We start from the raw sequence: 25,332 nt of genomic DNA, 5'->3' as shown, positions 1-25,332 counted from the left end.
TGGCATCGTTCTGGATCTCCTAAGATACATTGTCGGGGATGGATCAGGAAACGAATCTGTTGACTTGGAAGCTGGAGATAATTTCCATTGTTTTTATCATATGTGGGTTCTATTTTCCAAGTTAGCTTATGGCCTCTTTTGAGCGCATAAGGTAGAGTGTACACGCATTTTTTTTGTCCTGACTTCAAATTTCAAGTGTCCCCATCTCCTCTTCTCCACCATAATACATGCAACATCTTGAAAAGTCTTGCAGGTACAGTCCAGAAGGAAAACAATCCTACACTGGCCATACCTAAACACAACCAGAATACAGAGAAAGAGGCCAGCCATTCACCATCATATCAGCCTCTCCAAGGTCTCCATACAGAGCTGAACCCAGAAAAGTATCCATGAGAATCTTCCCTCTGGAGTCTCTTTGGTTCTTGCCTCTCCTCTGACTTACCATGGTCCTTTGTCCTTCCTCCTCCTTCACATCTCTCCTCCTGTCACAGTGTCCTGGATCTGTATTTGAAGGATGGTGGTACAGCCCACCACCCCCCGCCAGCCAGGTTCTCCTGCAGAAGTTAACAGTGGTGGTTTCTCTAACGCACACACTCCTTTGTCTTGCTAATATGAACACATGTTCTCAAAGCATAACTGAGACATTTCCCTATAATAAAAATCTCTGAAACTAACACAACATTATAAATCAACTATACTCTAATATTAAGAATCTTTGCTTCCTCCTTCTAGTCTGACCAAAAAAAAAATTCACTCTTCCCCATTAAAAACTTCCTTCCTTTAGAATGGCAAAAAAAAAAAAAAAAAAAAAAGAGAGAGAAGGGAGAAAAGTAAGGGAGGAAGGATAACCCTTTTCTGCTGTTTGACAATTAAGCGACTTTGGGGCATTTAGTGGAATATGTTCTACCAAAATTAACCACCAGTGACATGTTAACCCCGGTGAGCTACAGTCCATGGTGTTGCAAAGAGTTGGACACAACTGAGCAAGGACGTACGACCTGAGGAGAGACACATATAACCTGAAAAAACAGGAGACACAAGCAAGGATCCAAGGATGTCACCTAAGCCACACACAATGCTGACGATGCAGCCTAAGTGGGTGTGGTTGGAATGGCCTGCTGGGAATGCTTGGTAGGAGAAAGATACATGTCTAGAAACATATTGTGTCTTTATTTCTTATCCATTCCTTTTATATAGCAGGACTTGAAGATTGGTTGTTTCTGACAATTTTCTACATCAGTAGCATGTAGACATACCATTCTGTAAAGTGGTATATCTATAAAGATGCTCAGCTCATTATGTCTCTGGTTCTACTGGCTTAAACCTCAGCAAAGTAAAGTGGCTTATACTTTACATGTGTTGTATTTATATGCTTTTACATTTGTAAAAATAGGTTTTTTTAGTATAAAGCAGAAAGGGAAATTGATGCACAGGCTTTAAAAGAAACCAAGCTTCAGGCTGTCTCTTTCCTAAGAAGATAGGGGGAGCTGGGAATTCTGTAAAGGAATCCTTGGAGCATTGCTCAGGGTACCAACAGGAATCTAGACATTACTGGTTTGCATGAGAACAGGGCCCACAGAAACGGATCAGAAGAAACACTGCATCAGTCAAGACAACTATGGGGACACCTTTTGTTCATTCTACCCAGCAAATAGTTTCCTCTTCTGGTTATAGCACCAGATTTTCTTCTGAAAGACACCTCATCCTCACTCTCAGGTCTTGGGGTTTGGATGGTCTTCATTCTGCCCTCAGCAATAAAGTCTGCTATGTAGCTGAGTTGTAGCCAATCAGAGTATCTTATCTCCTTGGCCTTGATAATGGACCCCAGGGTTAGGCATGCGACCCCAGGATAGTCAAGTGAAAGACTTTTGTTCAAACTATTGCTACAGAGAAGTGGCCATGGAGCTCTGAGTCTATAAATCCAGATTTGTCAAAAACCACATTACTGCCATGAGGGAAGAGCCCTATCCAAGGATGGAGTTGAGCTGAGGGGTAGAGAGAGACCTGAACCCAGTGAGTGTCTGTGCCCTGGGATCCATTTGTGCCTGAGGAGCTGAATCTAGTCTTGGGCTTTTAAGATACATTAGCCAAAAATATTCTTTTTTGATAAACCATTGTTTCATTCTTTCTTTTTTTGTTTTTGTCACTTAAAACTACAAGAGTCTTAACTAAATAGAAAACAGCTAATAAGAGTCTGTCATATGTGTCATGAATATAATTCTGATGAATAGTTTGCCTAATTCAGGGGAGTTCTAATTCTATGAGTATGGAATTAAAGTGCTTTAGCTTAGAGTGTGCAGAACCAGACACATGGAAGATGAAGTAATGTCTACTGAACTTGAACTCTGTCTGAAAATGGACAGCTCTGATGCCAGAAGATCCAGAACTTGAAACAGTGTATCCCTGACTACACAGATCTGGATTTGTATGGGCCCAGCAGCAGAGTATTATGGAAGAGCAATGGATTTGATACAGGTTACCAAAAAGATGAATACTGAGGTCTATGTCATGAGCAAAAGTCAGTGAGTTCAAGAGCTGCAGACATAAAAGGAGCAGCAGAGGAAATATCAAGAAGAAATACTGGGTAGCTGAAAGAAGACTACAGTTCCAGGAATCACTGCAATATAAATGAAACAGGAATAATGGTATACGAAAGTCCAAACATGGTTACATTGCTGGTGGCATTCCTGCCAAAGTTCTCTGTGACGCTTTGTGCATATATTTGGCTTCCAGTTAAAATCTGGTTGTATCTCACGGTAATTTGAAATATTCTTCTTTGGTCCACATGGTACTTCTATGAACTAGTGACTATCTGGGCCAAATATATTTTTGGGAAAGACCAGAAGGCTTAAAACTCTAGCTTTACCAAAAGTATCTTTAGTAGAAATTTCAGTTTGGGGGCAGGATTGGCCCAGGAACAAACCCATCCAGTGCCTTCATGGTAGAATTGAGCAGCTTGTCCATTCAGTGGAATGGATTCCCTTCAAGATAATGTCAGCCATACCATGGTCAAGAAGGCATTCAGTAGAGTCAGAGTAGAGAGGTGCAAGAAAGGAGCTCTCACTGTCTGTGGCAGGATTCTGCTTACATTCATCTTCCCTTGTCCTTTTGCAAGCACAGATTGCAACTTCTGTAAAGCACAACTGACTACAGGCCCTCCACCACTGGCCTTCCTGCCATCGCTCTACCTGTTCTTTGTCAAGCATGATGAGTGCTCATCATCACTAAAAATACTCTGAAAAGGACACTGGGAAATCTCTTTCGGTTCCTTAAGTGGTATACTATGACCTTTTAAAGGTCAGCTCAGTTCCTCCGTCTTGCCTGCCTCTGGAGTCCTCAGCCAGGTGTTCTGGCCTCACTGTGTCAAGGTGTGGGTTCATCCGACTCTGTGTGAGCATGACCCAGCAGTGCCTCACCTCAGACCTGCACCATGAGCTCTCCCCTCCTGCTCTGAGGGCCCCTGAAAACTGTGGGGCATGAGGTGCCGTGACCCGAACTTGGTGTCCCTGCACACACAACCAGAAGTTCAGACTACTAAATGTTAAGGAGTAAACAGCTGGCCAATGAAGACGTAAGAGCCAATGCATGAATCCACTTCTTTCCAATCCTCTATATAAACGGTCCTGACATGTATTTCATGTGACTTCCTGAAGATGGTCCTCAGGGATCCAGCAATCTCTTGGTATTTGCTACCTGGTGGTGATCAGCTCCGAAATGCACTTTTGCATTAGTTCTGCCTCCTTCCTTGCCTCACTCTGGTGTCTCCTCATTCTTGTTTCACTGGGACTGCATCAGTTCAGTCGCTAAGTCATGTCTGACGTTTCATGACCCCATGGACTGCAAAACTCCGGGCTTCCCTGTCCATCACGAACTCCCAGAATTTGCTCCAAATCATGTCCATCAAGTTGGTGACGGCATCCAAACAATCCATCCTGTGTCATCCCCTTCTCTTCTGCATACATTAATAAAATAGCTTATGAGCTTTGCCTAAGACCCTGATTCCTGGGGAACCCAAGCTAAGACAATTAATATGGTTGGGATGGTCCCTGAATGTAGACCCTCAAGATGGAATTACTGGTAGATTGAGATCCACTGCACTGTTGCTCAATGCTTCCAGGCTAATGGCCCCTCATTGCTGTCCAGCTGGTAACTCCAGCACAGAATGAGCATTAAGTATATTCCTACTCCAGGAGGAGATAACTTATACAACAAAATGTTGCAGAAGCTGGTTAATGTTTTCTACTAAGAACCATGGAAATAGGTATTGGAGTGGATTTTTAAGGTGCTGGATTGGGGATTTGGAGGGCAGCATATGTCAGGGTAGTTCAGTCACTCAGTCACGTCTGACTTGTTGCAACCTCATGGACTGCAGCACACCAGGCTTCCCTGTCCATCACCAACTCCCGGAGTTTACTCAAACTCATGTCCATCAGTCATGATGCCTTCCAACCATCTCATCCTCTATCATCCCCTTCTCCTCCCACCTTCAATCTCTCCCAGCATCAGGGTCTTTCCCAATGAGCCAGTTCTTCATATCAGGTGGCCAAAGTACTGGAGTTTCAGCTTCTGCATCAGTCCTTCCAATGAATATTCAGGACTGATTTCCTTTAGGATGGACTGGTTTCATCTCCTTGCAATCCAAGGGACTCTCAAGAGTCTTTTCCAACACCACAGTTCAAAAGCATCAATTCTTCAGTGCTCAGCTTTCTTTATGGTCCGATTCTCATATCCAGACATGACTACTGGAAAAACCATAGCTTTGACTAGATGGACCTTTGTCAACAAAGTAATGTTTCTGCTTTTTAATACGCTGTCTAGTTTGGCCTAGATTTTCTTCTAAGGAGCAAGCATCTTTTAATTTCATGGCTGCAGCCACCATCTGCAGTGATTTTGGAGCTCCCCAAAATAAAGTCTGTCACTATTTCCATTGTTTCCCCATCTATCTGCCATGAAGTGATGGGACCATATGCCATGATCTTAGCTTTTTGAATGTTGAGTTTTAGGCCAGCGTTTTGACTCTCCTCTTTCACTTTCATCAATAGGCTCTTTAGTTCTTCTTCACTTTCTGCCATAAGGGTGGTATTATCTGCATATCTAAGGTTATTGATATTTCTCCCAGCAATCTTGATTCCAGCTTGTGCTTCATCCAGCCTGGAATTTCACATGATGTACTCTGCATATAAGTTAAATAAGCAGGGTGACAATATACAGCCTTGATGTACTCCTTTTCCTATTTGGAACCAGTCTGTTGTTCCATGTCCGGTTCTAACTGTTGCTTACTGACCTGCATACAGATTTCTCAGGAGGCGGTAAAGTGGTCTGGTATATCCACCTCTTGAAGAATTTTCCACAGTTTGTTGTGATCCACACAGTCAAAGGCTTTGGCATAATCAATAAAACAGAAGTAGATGTTTTCCTGGTATTGTCTTGCTTTTACAATGATCCAACAGATGTTGGCAATTTGATCTCTGGTTCCTCTGCCTTTTCTAAAACCAGCTTGAATATCTGGAAGTTCATGGTTCATGTACAGTTGAAGCCTGGCTTGGAGAATTTTGAGCATCACTTTGCTAGCATGTGAAATGAGTGCAATTGTGCGGTAGTTTGAACATTCCTTTGCATTGCCTTTCTTTGGGATTGGAAAGAAAACTGACCTTTTCCAATCCTGTGGCCACTGCCGAGTTTTTCTAATTTGCTGGCATATTGAGTGCAGCACTTTCATAGCATCATCTTTTAGGATTTGAAACAGCTCAGCTGGAATTCCATCACATCTACTAGCTTTGTTCATAGTGATGCTTCCTAAGGCTCACTTGGCTTCGCATTCCAGGATGTCTGCCTGTAGGTGAGTAATCACAACATCATGGTTATCTGGGTCATGAAGATCTTTGTTGTATAGTTCTGTGTATTCTTGCCACCTCTTCTTAATATCTTCTACTTCTGTTAGGTCCACACCATCCTTTGTTGTGTTAATCTGAGAGGATAACAGGCAGGAAGGCCAGGGGTCTCCAAATGGAGGAAATAGGCTGCAAGTGTCAGACATTCTTTAGCTCTCTCTTAAGCGGCAGGAGGAAACAAACTAATGTTACATTTTTTCCCCTTCTCTATACAAATTTAAAAAGAGGTTTCTCTTAAAATTCTGTGTTGCCATAAGGACACCTGGTTCCACCTGAACTTTTCTCAAACCTTGAGCCAACCAATGCGTTTTACTTATGTAAATGTTTGTCTTAAGCTATGTTAATATGCTCTGTATTTACCCCAGACTCTGCTTTCAAGACAGTTCTGCCTAAAGGCTCAGGCTCAGAACCAACTTGACAAACCAGTATGTTATACTCTTACATTGTTCTCCTAATCTATGTTAATGAAACTATATATTTGTATGGAAATCTGCCTTTCTTCAAGATTCAAGTCAATCATTTTATGGCCAGGGATGACTCACCTGGTGCCAAGGTTATCTCAAAATGCATTTTGTGGGTGAGGGGCCTGGCGCCATTCTCTGAGTTTTGAGACATTTCCTTTCTTTAATTCGCAGACTGCTAGTAGCTATGTAACATCCAGCTAAAGACAAGCAGGGGGACACTCTTTCTGCCCTCTTCTGATGTCTATGTCAGAAGCTTTCTATATCTCTTTTATACTTTAATAAAACTTTATTACATGAAAGTTCTGAGTGATCAAGCTTCCTCACTGGCCCCGGATTGAATTCCTCTCCTCCAGAGGCCAAGAATCCTGGCACCTTTCATGGTTCAGCAACAAACTTTCACATCTTTGCATGAAACACTCCCTTGGTATTTCTAATTTTCTTGAAGAGATCTCTAGTCTTTCCCATTCTATTGTTTCCCTCTATTTCTTTGCCTTTGATCACTGAGAAAGGCTTTCTTATCTCTCCTTTTTATTCTTTGGAACTCTGCATTCAAATGGGTATATCTTTCCTTTTCTCCTTTGCTTTTAGCTTCTCTTCTTTTCTCAGCTATTAGTAAGGCCTCCCCTGACAACCATTTTGCCTTTTTGCATTTCTTTCTCTTGGGGATGGTTCTTGATCCCTGCCTCCTGTACAATGTCACAAACCTCTATCCTTAGTTCTTAAGGCACTCTATCAGATCTAATCCCTTGAATCTATTTGTCACTTTCACTGTATACTTGTAAGGAATTTGATTTAGGTCATACCTGAATGGTCTAGTGGTTTTCCCAACTTTCTTCAATTTAAGTCTAAATTTTGCAATAAGGAGTTCATGATCTGAGCCACAGTCAGCTCCCGGTCTTGTTTTTGCTGACTGTATAGAGCTTCTCCATCTTTGGCTGCAAAGAATATAATCAATCTGATTTTGGTATTGACCATCTGGTTATGTCCATGTGTAGAGTCTTCTCTTGTGTTGTTGAAAGAAGGTATTTGTTATGACCAGTGTGTTTTCTTGGCAAAACTCTGTTAGCCTTTGCCCTACTTCATTTTGTACTCCAAGGCCAAATTTGCCTGTTACTCCAGGTATCGCTTGACTTCCTACTTCTGCATTACAGTCCCCTATGATAAACAGGACGTCTTTTTGGGGTGTTAGTTCTAGAAGGTCTTGTAAGTCTTATTGACAAGGCACTCCCAGGATTCAACATTCTATCAGATACCATTATTAAGTCTCCTGGGATGTCATTGTGAAGAACTGTCATCATGATGGCCTGTAGTTAATGAGATGGAGATTCCAGAATCTCTACAGCATAATTTTTTGAATTTATTTTTTAATTGGAGGAAAACTGCTTTATAATGTATTCATTGTAGCATAGTATTGAAGAAGGGGTCTAAAGGCTCAGAGAGGTGGAAAAGCTAGATGGATTTACTGTGGAAGACCTAAGAATGTTCCACCTAACTTTTCTCAGGCAAAGTCCAGGAAACTCTCATTTCATAAAGATAACACGAAACAAACCAGGAGAGAACAGAGGTATTTTTGAGACATTTAAGGTGGCCATTCTCAGGACATAAAGGACAGTGACATGGCATGTGGCCATTAAACTGTGGTCTTAATCAGCACCACCTAGATAGAATTTCAGAATGTAAGAATCAAGAAAGCAGTAATTAACCATCATAGGCAAGAATGACATAATTACTGTGTTGGACAGCAAGACTAGAGTGACAGTCAGGGAACCCTGATCCAGAGACATCTGTGCTGGTTGCTAAGAGATCCTAGTGTTATCAGAGAGGTGAAATAGATGCAGAATCACTAGGACAGTACTCAAACTCTGTAATAACAACAACATAAAATTTGTTATCTTATGAGTAGGATGATGTCAATTGTCACAATGGAGATTTGATCCCTCATCCAGTTTTCAGATCTGGTTTCTGGATCCAGTGACCACTGGCCCATGACTGAAGTGGAAACTCGGTCCCCTGAGGGAGGAATCTGGAGTGCCATCACAGGAACATATAGGAAACAATTCCCAAATCTTCTCTGTGGAAAAGCAACTGTGTTGGAGAAAGGAGAATATCTAGATTTGTTTGAGGAATGTGAGGTAAGAAGTCACATTGATATGAGAAATTTTAGAATATCTCTGGTTGATAACCGCTTATGAAGATAGCAGAGGAAGGTCTGACCAAGTCTACTGCACATGGTGTCCAGTGAGTTCATCCCTACCCTGTGGTAATTATCTCAGTCCCTGAATGTACAACTGGGAGAGAAATATTCAGCACCTGGTAAAGCCCTTACACTGGCCTGTAAAGAAAGGGCTATGACAGTAGTATAAGGAGAGGACCCATCCCTAAATTGAAACTCCCCATTCCCCAGGTAGATAACACTGATATCTTTAATTTATAAATAAGGGAACTTGTCTGGTGGCAAAGACTGTGCTCCCAATGCAGGGGGGCCAGGTTCAATCCCTGGTCAGGGAACTAGATCCCACATGCTGCAACTAAGACCTGACACAGCCAAATAAATAGACACATAAATATAAAAATTTTTATACATAAATTGCATCTAAGAGAAGTTAGATTAACTTGGCTAAGTGTTTACAGTTAGAAATGGACAGAACCAAGAATCAAATGCAGTTGAATCTGGCTCCAGAGTCTGATTTATCTATTAATAGTGTTTAACTACTGCCTACTTGCCTGTGTCCATGGACAGAGGAGCCTGGCAGGCTGCAGTCCACAGGGTCGCAAAGATTCAGATATGACTGAGGGATTAAGCATGCACGGACACACTTGCCTACACTTGTATATTCTATAACTGCAATAAATATAACAAGGTAAACAAGCACGATCTCAAACTTCTTGAGACTATCTGGTTACTCCTCTTAATTGTTCCTATATATATATATTTTCTCACATATTTATTTACAAGAATCCATTAAAATTTGTATTTAAAGACCTTGGTTTGCACCGGCTGAACCAATTATTTTCAGTAATATCAGTAGTACCTATCACATGAAGTTTTACAGATGAGAATAATGATTGTTCATGACTGAGCCTTACTCTGAAGAGATTAAGGGCAAAAAAATCTTAGTCAAGTGAGAAAAGAAAATTATTAATTTTGTAGGTGACTGCTACTAACATCAGAATGTAGTAATCTTGTCTATTTACAGAAAACACCATGACTCTTTATTTAAAAACAGTAAAGTTATATGCATACTGCATATTTAAATTAAAATGAATTTAGAGTTAAATGCATATTTGAAAGAAGGTTAAGTGAAAAAAGTAAAATGTAAAAGAAGAAGGAAGTGAATACCAAAGTTAGGGTAGGGAAGCCTTTTTTCAAATAAAGGAAAAGAAAGAAATTGTAAAAGAAAATATTGGGAGATTTACATACATAAAAGTTTCTAACTTCTTTTGTGATAAAAACCACCACAAAGAATATTACAAAGTGAAGTAAAAAGTCTGAAGAAAATACAACAAAGTCTTAATATCCCAAGTGCTGAAGAACTCGTCACCCGTGGTTTGTTGTTCACTTGAGCTCTAGAGAAGCAAAGCATCTTCCAGAACTAGGCCCTCAAGGTCATACACCTGACTGGTCATAGAGCTGATTCTAGAATCCAGGTTCAACTAAAAAAAAAAAAGAAAAGTCTTAATATCCTTAATATATAAGGAATTCTTATAAATAATGCATTTGTCTTTTAGTTAGCCAAAATGTACTGAATAATTATGATGAGCTAGGTCAATTTTCATTTCAATCCCAAAAAACGGCAATGTTGAAGAATGTTCAAACTACCCTATAGTTGCACTCATTTTTCATGTTAGTACGGCTATGCTCGAAATCCCTCAAGCTAGGCTTCAATAGTACATGAATGGAGAACTTACAAGCTGGGTTTAGAAAAGGCAGAGGAACCAGACATAAAATTGGCAACATTTGTTGGATGGTAGAGAAAGCAATGGAATTCCAGAAAAGTACCTACTTCTGCCTCATTGACTATGCAAAAGCCTATGACTGTGTGTATCAAAACAAATTGTGGGAAACTCTTAAACAGCTGGGGCTACCAGACCACCTTACCTGAGAAACCTGTATGCAGGACAAGAAGCAACAGTTAGAACCAGACATGGAACAACCAGCTGGTTCAAAATTGGGAAAGAAGTACAACAGGCTGTATAAACATTTCACATGCATATCATGTGAAACATTTCACATGTATATCATGTGAAATGTTGGGCTGGAAGAATTACAAGCTGGAATCAAGACTGCTGGACATCCAAGGTCTATGGTTCTGGGGAGAAGTCTGGTCTGGAGTTCTAATTATGAGACTTGTCAACATAAAGACAGTATTTACTGCCAAGAGCCTAAATGAGATCATTAAGAAAGTGAGCACAGACAGAAAACAGAAGACATCTAAGAACTAACCTGGAGTCAGTCTAACAAGGAAGATTTGAGTCAGGAGGAACGGTCAGCAAAGGAGACTTGGTGCCAATAAAGAAGGAGGGAAACCGGGCTTAGGATCCAGAAATGAAGAATCAAAGGTGTCGAGTGTTGTTGATATTAAGTCAGTTGAGGACTGATGATGAATTGTATCTGGTGATCTTATTTACTGAGTCTGTTAATTATTCCTCAGTCTCTCAGCTCACTCCCGTAGAACACACACAGACTCACGGTTTACACCCACCTCCTTCTCTCAGCCAGCATTGCCACTTTCTTTACCTCTTCTAATGGAAACTGAAAATCACGGAAGCTTTCACTACCTGTTCCTTGGATCCACGCAAGAAAGGACCCGCACACTAGCAATCTAAAGCAGAAACTTCCTTATACAGGGAGGGGAAGTAGAAGCAGAGTGAAGGCGATGAATTTTGATAACTATATATTAAAAAACTTTGTGTGTCTGTTGACTGAAAATAAAACCACTCAAATGTACTAGCTATCAAAGAAATACGGATTAAAAATAAATTGGCCACCATTTTTTTTGCAAATCAAATTGGCATTTAACAAAACATAGCCCGTATGGGCAAGACTCAGCAGACATTCTCATATACCACTGGTGGAAGTGTTAATTGGTGAAACTTCTCTACATGGCAATTTGGCAACATATAAGAATAATTTTTTTAAAGTTCATTCTTCACATCTTTTGGTCCAGTGATTCCTCTTTTAGCTATTTATTGTAAGGTAATAATCTGAATGCACAAGATTTCTATAATAGGATATTCACTTCATTGCTGCTTCCTATAGAATTTAGGATATAGAAGTCTATAAAATTCTATATTCTTGTGGAATATAGGAACAATACCTTAGTGGTGTTTCCTAATAGAAGGAATAGAATTAAAATGGCAGTGGGAGTGGTTTAATCGCTAAGTCACATTCATCTCTTTTGCGATGCCATGGACTGTAGCCTGCAAGTCTCCTCTGTCCATTGGATTTCCCAGGCATGGGTAGCCATTTCCTTTTCCAGGGGAGCTTCCTGACCCAGGGATCAAACCCAGGTCTCCTGTATTGCAAGTGGATGCTTCACCAACTGGGCCACTAGGAAGCTCACAGGGTTAAAGGAGTAATTAAATAATTTAATATCCAACATTGGAGCTTAAGTCAATAAATTATGAGACAGCCACCTGTAGCAACATAAAAGAGATGAGAATATGTCAATAAGGCACTGATCAAGTTTTTTAAAGTGCTATAAAGTATATTTATGGTATTCTAATTTTATAAAGAAAAAGAAAAATGAAAATGATATCAACTAAAATCTTAGTGGTAATTATTTCTATACATGCTTGAGATTATAGGAGTTTCTATTTATTCAGAAATATTTTCTGGGGGCCTACCATGTGACAGAATTCCAGCTCTTGCAGTGCTTATGTTCTATGCAGAGGGATACAGACAATAAACAATAATAAACAAACGAATGATGTATCTTTTAGGAAGTTGTAAGCACCGTGGGGGAGAACAATGAGCAGGCCAGGTGTGACTGGGAGTGGTGTGGCTGCCGCTTTAAATACAGTGGTCAGGGCAGGTCCTATTGAGAAGGTGGCATTTAACAAAGACATGTAGGGAAGGAATTAGCCATGTGACTTCAGAGGGAAAAGTATCCCAGAGGAGGGTCAGCACATGCGAGGCCATAAGAAGGGAGTGAGTTGGGTATGCCTAAGGATGGGGAGGGAAGCCTGGGTGGCTGGAGCACAGTGGACACAACAGTTGGGAGTGAGGAACCAGATTAGGTAGGACCTACTGGAAGGCCGTGAGGATGCTGGGATAGACAGGTGAAGAGCTGCTACAATAACGGAGATGAGAGATGGCACGGGTGGGATCAAGAGGAATCAGTGCACATAGGGGGACTGGTCAGAGTCTCCCCTGGACAGCATGGCACAGGGGTTGTTGGCACACCCACTCCTGGCACAGCTGAGACTCCTTGGTTAAATTTACAGTCAGCCCTCTGCATCCGTGGTTTCATAGCTGCGGATTCATATGTAGAACTACAGAATGTATTTATTGAAAAGAATCCACATATAAGTGGACACTCACAGTTCAAACATAACTTCTTCAAAGGTCAAATGTTTTAAAAAGTAAAACCAACATGATTTACTGATGGTTTAGGCATAGAGGACAAAGAAATAAGGCCTTCAAGATTTTGGACCTGAATTATTAGGAAGATAAAGTTGTCAGCAATTGCGGTGGGGAGACTGTGGGTAGAGCAGGTGTGGGCACGAGTGGGTAAGGTCAGGAGTTACATTTTGCACATGGTGAGATATCCAAGAGGCACTTGCTGTGGAAAAGTACGGAGTTCACAGGACAAGTCTGAGTTGGGGAGATACACGGGGAAACCATGAGCATAGCGATGGTATGTGAACTGTAAGAATCATCAAGGGAATTCTGTGGACAGAGAAGATGTCTAAAGACTGCATGCTGGGGCAATCCCAACATTAAGAGGTTGAGGAGACAAGTAATGACCTGAGAAAGACTGGCTGAGAAAGGGACCACAGAAGCAGAAGAAAAAAATCAAAAGAATGGGGGGCAAGGGTGCTCTGCTGATGACCTAGAGGGCTGGGATGCAGTGGTGGGAGGGAGGCTCCAGAAGGACGGGATATATGCATTTTTAGGGCTGATCACAGTGTTGTACAGCAGAGACCAACACAACATTGTAAGGCAATTATCCTCCAATTAAAAATAAATTAAAAAAAGAATGTGGGGCAAATATGTGTCTCAAATGCTGCTCAAATGCTGGTAGTTACATAAGTTGAGAAGTGATAAATGACCACAGGATTTAGCAATGTGGAGGTCAGGGCACTGGCCACCTTGGAAAAAATGTTATAGGTAGAACATTTGGAGAGAAATCAAAGTGGGGGCCGAGGGATGTGACTAGAGACCAGGAAACAGACAGCTCTTCTGAGGAACTTCACTGCAATAAGATCAGTGGTGGCTGACAGGGGAAGTGAGGTATAAAAAAAATTTTTTTTTCTGATGGAATGAATAGCAGAATGTTTGCAGGTTTAATGGGGAGACAGCCATGATTGTTAATACTGTCCATGTATTAATAAGTAAGATGGCAGAAGATGGTATGGTTGGGACATCACATAAGAAGTGCCTGGACAATTAACCTCCCCTCTAAGTCTGGCATACTCTGTCACCTGAAACTCCTATCTCTCCAACCTTTGCATTTAAAATAGAAATATTTAGGGTCTACATGACCTTACATGGCATAATTGCTGCCCCCTAACCACACACATACTCATACACTAAGAGGCCACTCATCCCCATTGGAAAGTCTGGCTTGTCGTTTCAAAATTACAGATTAAGCAGACTCCATAGTAAGAAAGCCAATTTTGCGAGAAAAAACTGGGGAGAAAGCAAAATCGTAACTCTCTGATCTCACTCCTCACAGAACTCTATATAACCCAGGAAACCAAAGCATCTCCTATTTGCTCCTCCTGCACCAGAAGATGGCATTACCAAGAGAAAGTCCTGGAAATCAACTTTGGATATCTCTGCTGGACAGCTCTGCATACTTCAGCCAGAACTCAAAGGTTGTATTTTAGCATGCATCCTAATCCATGTGTCGGCACACACCTGTGCTCCTTCCTACACACCTATCATTTGCACTCAGATGGTGCCTGTTCTGTTTCTCCCTCCCATGGGCCCAACACCATCATTCTCCTCTTCTCCTTCTAAAAACCAGTCTCAAGAAAGAAAGGCAGAAGGAGGACTTCCCTGTGGTCCAGATGTTGGGAATTTGCCTGCCGATGCAGGGGACATGGGTTTGATCCCTGGACCAGGAAAACCCTACATTCCACAGAGCAGCTAAACCCTTGCGTCAGAACTCCTGAGCCCGCTCTAGAGACCATCCACTGCAATAAGAGAAAGCGTGCGCACAGCAACAAAGACCCAGTGCAGCCAAAAATAAATACGTAAAAAAAAAAGGCAGAAGGAATGGTGCCTTAAAATGGTCAAACTGTCAGGGGTTTTATGTTAGCTTTCATTTAACAAATGGAGAAATCAAGTGTGGGGGGTGACATGAATTGCCCCAAAGTCACCAGCTAATTAGTAGGGAAGCTCCAAATTTTTTTGATCAACTCCTTTACATCAAGGTACATAGATTGATCTGCTCTCTGACAAAGGCATGTACTTGCAGAAACCATAGTTTGGGGCCAAAGGAATGGATGGAGGAAGTGGAAACAGGAAATGGTAGGCAGGGGAGGATACTATTAACTTTAGCATTCAGTTCAGTTCAGTTGCTCAGTCGTGTCCGACTCTTTGCGACCCCATGAATCACAGCACACCAGGGCTCCCTGCCCATCACCAACTCCCGGAGTTCACTCAACTCATGTCCATCGAGTCGGTGATGCCATCCAGCCATCTCATCCTCTGGTGTCCCCTTTTCTTCCTGCCTCCAATCCCTCCCAGCATCAGGGTCTTTTCCAATGAGTCAACTCTTCGCATGAGGTGGCCAAAGTATTGGAGTTTCAGCTTTAGCATCATTCCTTCCAAAGAACACCCAGGACTCATCTCCTTTAGAATGGACTGGTTGGATCTCCTTGCAGTCCAAGGAACTCTCAAGAGTCTTCTCCAACATCACAGTTCAAAAGCATCAATTCTTCGGCGCTCAGCTTTCTTCACAGTCCAACTCTTAGGGAAGTATTTTGAATGGTAGCTCCCTTATTTGTCTATTTCGGGGGCTTCTCTAGTGGTTCAGATGGTAAGAAATCTGCCTACAATGAAGGTGACCCAGATTCTATCCCTGGGTTAGCGAGATTCCCTGGAGAAGGGAATGGCTACCTACTCCAGCATTCTTGCCTGGAGAAGTCCAAGGACAAAGAAGCCTGGTGGGCTTTAGTCCATGGGGTCTCAAAGAGTCAGACATGACTAAGCAACTAACACTTTCACTTCTATTTCAGTAATTCTCAACAAGGGGTGATTTTGTCTTCCAAGGGGATGTTTGGCAATGTCTGGAGACATTTTTGGTTGGCACATTAGTGGGAAGGTGCCTTTGGCATCCAGTAATACATGCCAAAAAGGCTGTTAAACTTCTTACAGTGCCCAGGTCAGTCCCTGCCCCCAGTTTATGACCCACTGTGTCAACAGTGTAGGAACGCTGGTTTACTCTGAAAAGGAGGAGAAGAGAGAAAAGAACATTACCAAAAGTTGGCTCTGAAGAGGTGTTCCATGTACAGCTGCTCATCAGAAAAGGGGGCCAAGTGGATATCACTGAACGTTGGAAACATCATTCCTATTGAGTAAAAGACAACAGGCTCAAAGTGGACTCCTACTGCCTTCTGATTGAAGATGCTCACTTGCCATGCAACCGGTTCCATTCTTTCATTCTATCTCAGTTATCACGCAACAGGTGAATGTGTAAAGCTGCCTCAAAGCAGTGATAAGAAAACTAGGCAGCAGATTGGAGGGGATATAAGAGACTATCATAGCAAGTCACAGAGCTACGCTGTAATGAAAGCTTAGAGTACTTAGGTGAGGCCTTTAAGCTGGCTGACTGGCCTTCTCAGCTATTGGCTTTTTCCTTTCTCTATGCCTGGTGCTTAGAAATCTGGGCATTTCCTTCCTTCATTTATTTATTTACTCTTTTCATTTGTGTTTATTTAAACACAGTTCTCAAAACATTTGCGTGAAACTGGGCCTCCTTTGGTAAGCAAAGGGGACCTGAATATAATATTTAAAAAATGAACAAAGTCTTCAGATCATCCACAACACAGGTATAGTGCTCCCTTCTTTTTTCTCAAACTCTGAAGCACCCAGTTCTTCCATATAGTGTTAAAGCTAGAAGATCAAGAGCACATTTGTGGTGGAACGTATTCATCACTTGCTGATAACTAGTTGAAAGACCATTATCCTCTTGTAATAGCTTTAAGAAATAGCTTTCTGAAGGCATACATGGTGTAACTCATTCCCTGCTGTATATAATACAGATTACACAAAGGCTGACAGATTCGTATTTATATAAGCATTAAGCATTTGCTGTATTGAAAGATCTTTAGTTTTAATACTAGCAGTATAGAGTTATAAAGCATAATTTTTATCACTTAATTGCAGGTATAAAAAGTATGGTATGTTTCGTGGACTGTAGGAAAATGGGCCTTTCTGTCTTGAATTTACTACCGACAATCTAATCTGAACAGTTCTGCCAAGCATTGATATGTTAGAAAGAAATGTAAAAATCAAACTGTACTGTTGCTTTTTGCCACTGGTAGCATTTTACACACAGGTTTTGATCTTCAGAATACCCTGGAATCAGGAAGAAAACCATTTACATGAAGTTCTATACAACAGAAACTTCTCAGCAGTTAAAATTTTAGACTGTAAAATAATACATGCAAAACATACTTTTCTGAAAACACTTAACCTTGAACAAAGCACTGAACTACACAAATGCAGAATGGAAACAGCATTTCAACTCCACCAAAAGTAGTCATCATAAAAGGTGTAAGTTACCTAACTTCGCTAGGCACTGTTCACTTTTTAAACAGGAGATAATAAAAAATACTGTCCACAAACAATACCCCAACTCTAGGGCAGATGTCAGGAAGTCTTCATCTTCATGCTTTGGCAGTGACAAGGTGAGTATGATTAAGATTTGGAACATGATCTGTACCATCCACGACTATAAGAGGGAGGAGGTGACCATCTTCTCTATATCTGATCCCTGTCTTGAGCAGCTTTCCATCCTCCTCCTCCTTTATATGATATGCTTTAATAGTCCCAACCATCACAGCCTCAATCATATCCTCTGTCGTAAGTAAACTCAATGGTGTGAGCTGCCGCAGGTAGGTCTCCCCATGTAAATTCCTGGTTGGGGTATGTGTTCTTTTTGTTACAGAGAGATCAACTCTAATACTATGTCCATCAAGCTCAATTCCACTGGCACACCCTTTTGCTTCCTTGGCATCATTGACATTTTCCAAGTATATAAAGGAAAATCCTCTTGAATGTCTAGATTGCTGGTCATATACAATAGACATACATCAGCAACTGGGCCATATTTAGAGAACACTTCTCTTAGATCTCTTTCTGTAGTGTACAAATTCAACCCAAATACTCCAAAACAACAGTTGGGATCAAGATTTGCCTGATTCCCAACATGACGCCTGTGAGTTCACATGGGAGAATGACTGTGGCAATGCCATCTTCCATAATCTCTACTGTAAGATCTGCTATGTGGAACCTACTATGGGAGCGGGACTGAGATCGTGACCTTGTATAATGCCTTCAAGAACTTCTTCTGGATCTATACTTAGATTCAGATCTGGACTTGGACTTTGATCTGAAATGCCTGGCATCTTCCTTGGAGTGAGACCTTGCAGGGGTATGCCTTGCAGATTTCCCAGATCCATGGGCACCTTCACTTTGGAAGCAGAATGGTATTCCCACCTGCTGTAGCTCTGCTTGCCACTGTTGCTCAATACTTCTACTGCTGTTGCCACTCAATGTGCTTCAGTCGAAGCTGCCAGCCTCTCGTGCCTTCTATACAGAGGCTCAGACTCAGCCTTGCATCTCCTACCATGCACCAGTCCCCAGGCCGCTCTGCGCTGCCTCAGAGTTCAGACTCTCCATTTATTTTTTTATTTTCTGTAAAAACAACTTCGCCATGAACAAATCATTTCATTCATAGTATTTTCAGAGGTGATCAGAGAAAAATAATCTACATTCAATCCTCCTATCACATTATTGTTAGTATTTTCATTCTCGACCTTTGTTGATGTAAAACCTTACTATCTTTTTAAGTGCTATTAGAATCTATGCTTATGTGCTGGCTCACCATCCTCCATGCCAGGAAGCCACACTTGCATTTTGTTCCTGACATTTGCAATTAAAAGGGGAAAAGGCATTTACTTTAGCAGAAAACAGACACCTAGGCTAGCATGCCTGAAGTTGGGCCTTTCTGGGCAGGCAGACGTGGTGATCAGCATTATAGCTCTCATTATCTAAAAAACTATAAATCCTGTAATTATCATCATTGTTCTAATAATAGTATCTAAAATTTCTTGGTTATGTCAACCCTGTCTTGAACCTTTCCATGGGCTTTCCATGTATTAATTCATTTAATTCTTACAATAATATAAAGCAGGTACTATTATTATATTCATTTTATAAATGAGAAAACTAAGAAAAAACAGGGAAATTTAAATGATTCAGCCATAATCACAGAGCTATTAAGTAGAAGGAAAAAAACTCAGGGGAGAATTCCCTCCTATAGTCAATGGTCTCATACTTTAGCTACGTTCCCTTTGATGTCTCTTAAAATTGAACAAATCATTTCATTCATAGTATTTTCAGAGGTGATCAGAGAAAAACCATGGGTGTAACATCATTCACATTTCTCCATCTAAATCTCAAGCACTGTTGTCAAAACAGTAATGACTGCTGATAAGTTTTTCAAATTTCAAGGATATTAAACAACTTTGGAAAAGTCAAATGTATCATTATCTGTGTAAACTTGTCAAGTTTCAGAGCTCTGAGCCCAAGTCTAAGAGGAATTTCAAAGATATCAGACGAAATGGAGGAGAGGGACTCATCAAAGGTAAAATACAAGAAAAATTCCAAGAGAAGAAGAAAATGAGTCTTCTGATTTAGCATACCCATTACATGTCCTAGAGAAGGAAATGGCAACCCACTCCAGTATGTTTGCCTGGGAAATCCCATGGACATAGGAGCCTGGCAGGTTACAGTCCATGGGGACACAAAAGAGTTGGACAGGGCTTAGTAACTAAACAAATAACAACTACATGTACAGCATGGCAATTTAAAATGTTTCACCCTAAGAGAACTAAAGAAAAAATACTAAAAGCATCAAGATGGAAAAAGTACGCCATTCTAAAAGTTCAGAAGTCAGAATGGCATTGGACTTCTCAATAGTAACACAGGAAACCAGATACTAAAAAAGATGCCTTAAAAATACTGAGTAAAAGTTGTTTTCAAGTTAAAATTCTCTATCTAACAAAATGATAATGCAAGGACTCAACACACAAAGTAACTCTCAAGCATCCTTTCCCCAGAAGCTATTGGAAAATATTCTTTGCTGAAAGGAATGCTGTAAATCAAAAAAGAGAAGACAAAAAATGATGACCAAAAGTCAAAGTAGAGTAGCCATACAATAGGACTAGAGAGCCACCAGTTCGTGTGGTAGAGGAGGACAGAGAATTACAGGAGAATTCCACAAAATAAATACTGATAGGCAATCTGTCAGACCTGTTAAAGCATGGAAAAAATCAGTCATGAGTATACAGAAAACTAATAAAAAAAACAAGGCAATTAACTCTAGGAAGAACAAAAGATTTCATGAAAAAGATACATAATCATATGTAACCTGGTGGGCTACAGTCCCTGGGGTCACAGAGAGTCGGACACAACTGAACACACATACAGAGAGGATCCACCTACTGTATCACCTGACTCAGCGCTGAACAGTATTTACATTGGCATAATGATGTAAACACTGATTACTGACTTAAAGCAAGTAATAATCTAGGTCTATACTGCCTTATATTTTTAAAAACATTCTAAAATCCAAAAAGCTCTGCAAAGCAACAGATTTTTGTTAGGTTTCCAACATTATATGATGGCAAGACCTGACCCGAATTGACTTGAGTTTATAGTCTTTACGTATCCCTCCTGAGAAGCCTGTATGCAGGACAAGAAGCAACAGCAAAAATGGGACAAGCAACAGTGCTACTGCTGCTAGGTCACATCAGTCGTGTCCGACTCTGTGCGACCCCATAGACGGCAGCCCACCAGGCTCCCGTCCCTGGGATTCTCCAGGCAAGAGCACTGGACTGGTTCAAAACTGGGAAAGGAATACGTCAAGGCTGTATATTGTCACTGTGTTTATTTAACTTTTAAGCAGAGTACTTCATGGGACATGTCAGGCTGGATGAATCACAAGCTGGAATCAAGATTGTCAGGAGAAATATCAATAACCTCAGAAATACAGTTGATACCACTTTAATGGCAAAAAGCAAAGAGGAACTAAAGAGCCTCTTGATGAAGGTGAAAGAGTGGAGTGAAAAAGCTGGCTTAAAACTCAACACAGAAAAAACTAAGATCATGGCATCCAGTCCCATCACTGCATGGCAAATAGATGGGGACAACAATGGAAACAGTGACAGATTTTATTTTCTTGGGCTCAAAAATCACTATGGACGGTGACTGCAGCCATGAAATTAAAAGACACTTGCTCCTTAGAAGAAAAGTTATGACAAATCTAAACAGCACATTAAAAAGCAGAGACATCACTTTGCTGACAAAGGCCCATATACTTAAAGCTATGGTTTTCCAGTAGTCATGTACAGATGTGAGAGTTGGACCATAAAGAAGGCTAAGCACCAAAGAATTGATGCTTTCAAACTGTGGTTCTAGAAAAGACTGGAGAGTCCCCTGGACAATAAGGAGATCAAACCAGTCAATCCCAAAGGAAATCAACTCTGAATATTCATTGGAAGGACTAACACTGAAACTCTAATACTTTGGCCACCTGATGTGAAGAGCCGACTCACCGGAAAGGACCCTGATGATGGGAAAGACTGAAGGCAAGAGGAAAAGGGGGCGACAAGAGAATGAGATGCTGACATGGCATCATTGACTCAACGGACGTGAGTCTGAGCAAACTCCAGGAGATAGTGAAGGGCAGGGAAGCCTGGCGTGCTGCAGTTCATGAGGCTGCAATGTGATGGACACAACTGAGCAACTAAACAATAACAACAATCCATACCAATATGGACTTGGTATCCATATCCGTGTTTTGTTGCAGAAATATTATATGTTTCATTATGGAGTGTTGCCTCAGATCCCACTGGAGGAGTGAAGTATAATACATGTGTGATTCTACAGCCTTTCCAAAGTCCTCCAGATTCTGAATTCTGAAACGTACCTGGCCCCATCAAAGGTCTGGATAAGGGACTGAGGACCTGTATAAATACGTCAAGAGGATGGAGAGGGGGTGTCTCAACAAGAGAAGGAGTTGCTATATAGGAGAGCTAACATCTCAACCAGAGGGTGACAAGAAAAGCAACATGATAATTTTACATAGAAATATGTAGTTAAATAATAGAAGCAATAGAAAAGAGAGCTGAAAAGGAAAAAGCCTTCAGGGAGCAGTCTTGCGATTGGAAGAGGCATGGCAGAGGGTTACTATTTTTCACTGTCTTTTTATTATTATGTGATGTTGTAAACTATATCTTATTTTGATGGAAAATAAAAATAATTTGGAAAAAAATCAATCATCCTTTCCCCCAGGAATGCACAGGGTAGACGGCTGATAAAATCAGTATTCATTTCTACTTGTCTACTTAAAGATACATCACCCAATATAAAATTTCATATATGTTCCTAATATCTGGGGGAAAAGGATGCCCAGATATTAAGTCCAAATATTCAGCTTAGGGAGCAGCTCATCAGATGCATATTAATTAACTTTGTTTAAAATCTCATCATACGAAGACACCTAACCATTTGAGAAAAACCCAGAAAAAGTATAAAAATTCTTTCTGGAGGCACTGAGGAGGAAATCCAAACAGCTTTGTTCCTTTGCTTTCATCTCCCAGAGTTCAATTTTATCACATGACCACAAGGCTTCCAAGATCCTCCTTGGCTGTTTTATAATGGGAATGCTAATGAAGTTCTTAACATTATGTATACTTTACCTGAGCTTATTTATTTTTGCATGCATTTTTTAAAAAAAATGCCTATTGGTAAATCCCTAATTTTTGAAACCTGTAGGAAATTATAGACAAACGTCAACCTTTACTTATATGCATACATACCAGGTAATCTGGTGAGTACGTGTTATATTTTATTCGTTATTTTGTCTTCATTGGGAACTAGCAGTGAGCCACAACGACGGTAATTTCAGGTAAGTATAACAGGTAAGGAAGGAGCTGCCATTCTCACTAGAGGTACAACTGCTAAAACTGGCCAGTTATTTTTCTAACTCTCATTTGAAAAAATATGTGTTATTGGAATACGTCCCCTCTCTGGTGAAGAGTGGAAAGTTAGTGTGTGTGCAAGGGGTTGTGAGTGTGGGTTTTAGGGTCAGACAGATCTAGCATCAAATCCAGGCTCTGTGACTTATTAGAGTTCTGTCCTTGCCAAGCTGCTTTCCCTCATGGTGCTTCAGTGTTCTAAGTGGGGATTGTAATACTGTCTCCTACCAAGCCAGGTCTCAATCTTGGCACTATTGACATTTTGGCCTGAATAACTCTTTGATGTGTGGGGGTGATATCCTGCACATCAAAAGATATTTAGCAAGTCCCTGGCCTCCCCCATAGGTGCTGGTAGCACCTCCTTTGCCAGTTATGACATCTCAAACTGTCTTCAGACATAACCAAACGTCTCCTGGGAAAGGAGTATAAAATCACCGAGAATCTCTGCAGTAAACCTCCAAATAAACTGAAAGCTTTCATTACTCAAACTTTGTAAGGTTTTCATAAAATAATTTATACAAAGTCTGCTTAGCACACACAGATATTCGGTCAGCTGAACTTTATCTTATTATCTCAATTACATGTAGCGATCATAGGGAAAGAAACACAGCAGGAAGAGAATATGTTAGAAAGAAATGAACACCAGACACTTTCTCACACTACAGAAGGTCAACACTTGAAAGGGCTTTAGAGATTACTTTTAATACTACAGATGAGGAAGCCAAAGTCAAAAGATCAAGTGTCAGGCCAAGTTAGCTAAGAAAGAAAGTGATTGTATCAGGACAAGAACACAAAACTTGGAACTGGTCTTCTACACCATTCTGAACACCACGGCCATCAGGGTCTTTTGGGGACTAGCTCAATTATTATGGGAGAATAAGATGAGGAAGTCAAACACCTGGTTTAACAGAAATATTCTTTCCTCCTTTCTGTAAAGGATTGAATATAGGCGAAGGAAGATGGCAAATCTTACAGAAAAGTTAGCCTACTTTCAAAACCAGGAACTAGCCAGCTCACCATTTGTTTTCAGCCACTTTTTGGAATGAAGGTAACTTTCCAGCATCCTTTCATTGAACAGCATGTATCCCATTGGTTCTGAAATGATCACATCTACAGCCTCAGGAAGTGAGATTTCTTCAATTTTCCCTGGCAAAACAATGATCTTGTCTGAAAGGTTGTTACTTTCCACTAGCATCTGAAACAGATAAAACATACCAGTACTGTTATAAAGAATCTTATGAAAAGTAAGTTTTGTAGATTAGGGGTTGGCTGGTGATATGGATGAGAGGGAAGTGATTTCTTTGCTTCTATAATATTATACAGATATTTTTCTTACTGCACAAACATTTCATGTTTACTGTAAATTAGAAGATACAGATATGGAACAAATAAAAACATCTATAATCAATGCCACATACAAATAATAACTATTAATAGCTTTATATGTATCCTTCTAGACTCTATACAAACATACCCTTATATACACATACATACTGTATGTGTGTGTGAAAGTCAAAGTTGCTCAGTCATGTCTGACTCTTTGCAACCCCATGGACTATACAGCCCATGGAATTCTCCAGGCCAGAATACTGGAAAGGGTAGCCGTTCCTTTCTCTAGAGGATCTTCCCAACTCAGAGATGAACCCAGTTCTCCTGCATTGCAGATGGATTCTTTATCATCTGAGCCACAAGGGAAGCCCATGTGTGTGTATATATGCACATGTACTTTGGGAGGATTATTAATAGTTTCAGTCTATTTCCTATTGTTCTACTGGCATTAAGGATGCCCAAGAGTTCTGTACAACAATCTTGTGTAACATAATAATCCTGATCCTTATTAAATCATCCTTTGATCTTTTGATTCCAAAGATAAATAATACCATGCTCATTAGCTTTTTTGTTAAAAGCACATTTTACAGTTATGTATTCATTTTTCTTTGATGTCCTCTGTATTGTATTTAATAATTTTGAACTCTCTTAAAAGAAGGACCTTGAAGAGAAATATGGTTATGTATTTCTAACATATTTTTTCTAAATGTCAAATACAATAAGGTGATTATATTATTATATTTATGTCTTTCTACTGCCTGAAAAAATATTTCCTAATAAACATCTTATATGCACCATCACAAATACATACAGCATATTGCTTTTCAAGCTGTGCTTTCCTGAGATTCTTACGTCTTTGCTCATTGTCTTTATACATATTCAGAGACCCTCCATTTTGTATTTTTGCAACTTGACCCTTTCCTCATCCAAAATGCAATATACCAAGCATCTGTCATGATTCAGTTGCATTTTCTCAACTTCCGATCACTTCTTCCCAAGATTAGGATATCTTTCACTTTGAACTCGATCTTCTAGGATGCTGCTCAGTAACATTACACCACAAGCTTGTTGAATGTCTTTTCTACCTACATTTTCTTTAAAAGAAATGAAGTAGTCTCTGATCTAAGGGAAAACAATGAAAACTATTTGAACATGCCATCCACTGTCAACATCTATGCACGCACAAGGACTCGTGGAATTCCATT

General features: G+C 40.5%; 1 long non-coding RNA gene and 1 pseudogene across 1 annotated transcript in view; both read right to left on the bottom strand.

Annotated features, from left to right (window-relative positions):
- Nucleotides 1-17,402: 17,402 nt before the first annotated feature.
- Nucleotides 17,403-17,982, bottom strand: LOC109562421 (transformer-2 protein homolog beta pseudogene; annotated as a pseudogene).
- A 5,839-nt stretch (nt 17,983-23,821) lies between these two features.
- LOC109562481 (uncharacterized) overlaps nt 23,822-25,332 on the bottom strand; it is a 120,414-nt gene continuing 118,903 nt past the window's right edge. The window contains exon 3 of the long non-coding RNA XR_011568041.1: nt 23,822-23,993. This is a non-coding gene — a long non-coding RNA (uncharacterized lncRNA). The remainder of the gene's footprint in view (nt 23,994-25,332) is intronic.

Source organism: Bos indicus, chromosome 8 (assembly GCF_029378745.1).
Source record: "Bos indicus isolate NIAB-ARS_2022 breed Sahiwal x Tharparkar chromosome 8, NIAB-ARS_B.indTharparkar_mat_pri_1.0, whole genome shotgun sequence".
NCBI lineage: Eukaryota > Metazoa > Chordata > Mammalia > Artiodactyla > Bovidae > Bos > Bos indicus.
The sequence above is the reverse complement of the archived record's forward strand: the minus strand, read 5'-3'. Positions and strand labels throughout refer to the sequence as shown.